The sequence below is a fragment of the Haliotis rufescens genome, unplaced genomic scaffold (assembly GCF_023055435.1).
Source record: "Haliotis rufescens isolate VD_foot unplaced genomic scaffold, xgHalRufe1.0.p SCAF_6, whole genome shotgun sequence".
Taxonomy (NCBI): Eukaryota; Metazoa; Mollusca; class Gastropoda; order Lepetellida; family Haliotidae; genus Haliotis; species Haliotis rufescens.
In genome coordinates, this window is record NW_025964334.1 from 47,152,845 (window position 1) to 47,158,084 (window position 5,240).

The 5,240-nt window shown below is 41.6% G+C and overlaps 1 long non-coding RNA gene across 1 annotated transcript; it reads left to right on the forward strand.

The window, feature by feature from the left end:
* The first annotated feature begins 2,980 nt into the window (after positions 1-2,980).
* Positions 2,981-4,743, forward strand: LOC124142880. The gene is made up of 2 exons (XR_006862219.2): positions 2,981-3,473; positions 4,480-4,743. It is a non-coding gene; the product is annotated as an uncharacterized LOC124142880 (long non-coding RNA).
* Positions 4,744-5,240: the final 497 nt, after the last annotated feature.

Consider the following 5,240-nt stretch of genomic DNA (forward strand, 5'->3'; position numbering starts at 1 on the left):
CGGAGGGGGACACCAGAAATGGATTCACATTGTACTCATAGGGGGAATCGAACCTGAGTCTTCGGCGTGATGAGCGAACGCTTTAACCACCAGGCTACCCCACTACCTCTGTTTTCTTTGAAAAACGATCGCCTCCGTGGTCTAGTGGTAGAGCGTCCGCCCGGAGAGCGGAAGGTCCGGGGTTCGATCCCCGGCCGTGTCATACCAAAAGACGTTAAAAGATGGAACTTGTTGTTACCCTGTCTGGCGCTCGGCATTAAGGTTCTAAAATAAAGACTGGTCGGCTCTGAGTCAGTATACTGTGTCTGAGTGGGGTATTTATGTTAAACTATCTCAGTGGGCTAGCACTATAAATCGGCATCAATCCGGACTAGTACAAGCAGCCACACACACACACATGTGCATGCACGTCTCTATATAAGTGCAATAATCTTGGACGCGACGTTAAACACCATTTTGAAAATCAAACTGAAGATAAAATCAGCTCTCTTACGGTATATGCGGTTATCATCTGGCAGTCTTCATTCCATACCCATATCAACCCGAGACTCCCATATCAGAGATGGGATATGGTGTGAAAATTGCCTTATAGCAACCTTTTTATCATCAACCTGTAAACAACATTCATACAAAATGAATGTCGCTGTCGGTTTTACGTACATCGTTCTTCTTTTATCCTTTTGTTCACAAAACCGTGTTCGTTTCGCTTTTAAATCTACCCTAGCTCCATAATTCTATTTGCAAGTAAATGCAGTACACTTTCACCAGGCGAGCAGACGACGCACTAAGGGAGGTAACTCCCAAAATCTAACAACCTGGGCTGATATCTCTCGCCCATTCAAAATGCGTTGATAAGCCATATCAGCCCGGCAGGGTTAGTTGGTTCGTTTGTTGTTTAACGCCGCACTCAGCAATATTCCAGCTATATGACGGCGGTCTGTAAATAATCGAGTCTGGACGGGTGTAATACGTGTCTGGTTACCACATCCCTTGTGATATGACCGCTTCTATTGCACATGCAAAATACACTATGTCCTTGACAGGTATATGGTAATTCTAAATATGTCTTCCTCAATTCTGTTCGAATCCCGACACGGGTACAATGTGTGAAGCCCATTTCTTGTGTCCCCCGCCGTGATATTGCTGGAATATTGCTTAAAGCGGCGTAAAACCAAACTCACTCACTCACTCACTCTTCCTCAATTATCAAGTTTGTTATATTTCCATGTTCTTATGGTATTCGGTACCATAACTCCGCTTTGAGTCCGATTCAAATGACTCGTCATCCAAAGAAATCACGCGCATGAACAAAAGACATTGATAATGTAATTAGTTGATCGGCAGCAAAAGGCGGCAAATGGTGCTGTTGTGGACGTTGAAGTGGCGTGCAACAGAAAACTGCGATTCCTCTCTTTGGATACGTCCTATGGCGATGTTCCGATCGGCAGCGCTGAGTCTCGGCATTTTCGAACTTGAAAAATGTTGACAATTGAACGACAAATTATTGGCTTATGCTTGCCTTTATATAGCCACTACCAAGAGTTACGAACGCCCTAATTTGCACGTGCATTTTGCTTTACTGTTTCCCTCAATGACAGTTTTGAACAAGTGTAAAAACAATGCCGTTTAAGACATTGCATTGACGCGCCGTTTGTCGAATATCAGGCCACCAACATTTTCCAATAACATATATCCAATTTATGTACCGGAGTGTATTGGTGAATCGATTTTTGCGCAAAACATTTTAAAACGGGAAGTAAGTGTAAACCTTGTTATCTGATTGCTCGAATGTAAAAACTGTTTTGACTTTCATGTACCCAGAAAGCGTTCATGCCAACCCGGTGCTTGTTATTGAACAATTTAGTTAAGTTAGTGCATTACAACGGGTACTCCATTAGATGTCGGTGGGTCGTGTTGTTTCTTGTTGACTACAGAAGTAAGATCCGGGTTAGAATACGTCTTCAGCAACCCATACGTGTTCTAATAGGCGATCATGCTCGCCGTAATGCCCCCATTTCACTACGACCACGAATATCCGGAATCATCCCGAATAGGAAATTTTTCATGTTCGTAGATTAATCAAAATCATTTCTTGAAGTTCTTAAATGAATCTTATTTGAGATTCGTACAGTTCGCGGGAGTTCGCCGAATCTGCGAGAAAGTTTTTGTTTGTCAAAAAACTTTCGTGGAAGGGTCCCCGAATTGCAATTTCGTGGCTGTATCGCAATCCATTCGTAATTAATTATTATGTTCCGTAACAGCTTCGTAATAGATTCTTTTGCATTCTTGGCTATTCTTAGCGATTCGTGGCTCCCAAAATTTCTTGTCCTCAACCCGAAAACATCCCGAAACAGCAACGAATGTCCCGAGTCAACTACGAATCATGTAAGAATTAAGTAAGAACAACATTCGGCATATTCGTAACTTTGTTGTAGGCGATTCTTACAATTCGTGCATGATCCGTACATGAAGCTTGTAATTCGTACATGTTTCTTAATCCATTCCTGGCATTCTTCATATTTTTCAACCCGATTAGCCACGAATGTTTGCATTATTGGCCGAATCATCACGAATTTCGAAAGTTTCCGATTCAGGATGATTCGGGACATTCGTGGTCGTAGTGATTAAGAGGCGACTGACTGGATCGGGTAGTCAGGCTCGCCGACTTGGTTGATGCAAGTCATGGTATCCCAATTGCATGTTTCGATGCTCATGATATCACTCACTGGATTGTCTGGAACAGACTCGATTATTTACAGACTTTCGGGATAAAACTGCATAGATATTGCTTGGTGCGGCGTTAACCAACCAACCAACAAATTATGCGTTATTTACAGAATTTAACTGTGACATATTTTTTCCAACCTATATATACTTATATGTAGCTGATGCAATAATTTGATTATGTGTGTAAACGCAGCTGTCTACATGCGCTGTACATACATGGGAAGGCTCACTGGATGATAAATCCCCAAGCAGGCTGTGATAATTTGGTTGAACTGTGAGAGACGTGGCGCTCTGCACTGCGCTGGCCTCCCGATAAACTCACGAGACCTCGCAGTGACGTGACGAGCAGCCAATCAGGCCACAGCAGCGACTCGCTCATCCAATGGACTGATAGATAAGTGTATAAATACATCACATCACGAGAAATCCGTGGAGAGTGTAAACAAAGACGCGACGATCAGCAAGGTGTGTCATTCAGCAGACGTCAGATTTCACGACAACACAAAATGTCAGCAGCAGACGAGCAATACATGGACGAATATGAGAAATACAACATAGATCAGGATAAATTTGTGAACACGGGCCATAGTGGAAAGGGACGGACGAAGAAAGAAGCTGAACAACACATTCGGGAGGACCCGAGCGGACACACAAGGAAGACAGTGCAGAAACTTATGAACAATGCACATAACAATGCGACCGGGCCGAAAGGTCCCTCCACGGTTAAGAAATCCTGATAACATAAGGTAGGGTTTTGAGGACTGTGCCGGGTTGAAAATGTGGATTTTGAAGTTCATGCACAAACTAGATTGCCTATAGCTTACATGACTAAAATTGTTGAAAATGACGGATACTTGTGTGTATTGAACGTGCAAAAAACATCACGAGTAACTTGTTTGTTAGCTAAGCGTTCATAGGTTGTGGTGAGAACAGTTTTGTTTGTTAGATAGTTCTGTTTATCAAACACAAATGATTCTGAATAAATTATCAACCGTCCGGGATTCGTCAAGTTGAATTTCGATAGCAAACGATCGAGGTTCATTTTTTTTTTCAAAAGTAAAAAGTGGGGTAATGATTTTTATCCCCACTTTAGTATTAATAGTTTTATGGATATTGGCGCATTACAGTTATGTGTACAAGAAATTAAATATTCGAAACTTAGTAAACACTCCACATTAAATTCGATCTTTGACTTGAGCACAGCCAATCTTTACAAATGCAATATGTATTCCATATTTACATAGCCTGTAAAGTTGAATAGAGGCAGTCCGTGTATCTTTTCGGCTCGGCAAGCCCAACTTGGCGTCAGTCCAACATGCCATTGTGATTCAGGTCATGCATGGTCAGCAGATATTGCTAGAGTGTAAACAGTTGGTAAAGGTCAAGGCCATACAGCCAACTACACGCAGTGCACATTAGCATGGTTTCCTGGTCAGGAATTGCCTGTTCACTCCAGCAGGTGCTTTGACTAAATGTGATTAATTGTTAGGTCTTGTAGGAACTAGGAACCCAATATTTGTATATTCTCGGGAGACAAATGCTATTTTAGGCATAAGTAGGCATGATATATACATTTTAAAACGAGGCTATGATATATACTTTTACATAAATGGTGACTTAGATATGTTTAGGTGTAATTATGTCCATAGCATTATTCTAAATTACAACTTTCTTGCTTGGTTGTACCTATTTTATTTTCATTTTACTAAGTAGTTAAATGATTTGCACTTAAACCATTTGATTTATTTTCAGAGATAAGAAGTGTAACGGGTACCCATGGCAACCGCTTCGTAAAGGACCAAGAGAAAGGATATGCAATACTTAAAAGGAAGGACCCGATTGACCAGTGGCCGGACTGATGACCTCTTGAAGGTCAAGGTCACAGTGATGTGATATCGGTGCGTCCAGGACGTATGCTCTGACCAGGACAGACCAGGACAATGGCACATCCATATGTCTACATTCGTCATTTTGTCACGTTTACAATTTGTCTTTTGATAAAACATATAAAATGTTTATTTTGTTACTGTGAGCTTTTTGTGTTACAGCCTTTGTTGAATGCTATTTCATAACCGACCAGTGAAGATCCAGGTTAGAATTGGTCTTCAGCAACTCATGCTTGCTCTAAAGGTTGACTATGCTTGTGGTAAGAGGCGACTAACTGGATTGGGTGGTCAGGCTCGCTGACTTGGTTTGATGCATGTCACCGTATCCCATTTGCGTGGATCGATGTTCATGTCAATCACTGGATTGTCTGATCCAGACTCGATTATTTACAGACCGCCGTCAGAAAGCTGGAAGTTTTTCTGAGTATAGCGTTAAACAACAAACAAATCATAACATTTTGACACCCACACTACTCAACATTTGCAGTGGACCACACCTTTGACTATTTTTTATCCTTAGGTTAATATTCAACACAACATTTGCTTTCGCACCCAACACTGGTTTCCATAGGATATATGGCTTGGGTGAGATTAGTGAAACTGCAGCACAAGGATTTTCAGACCATT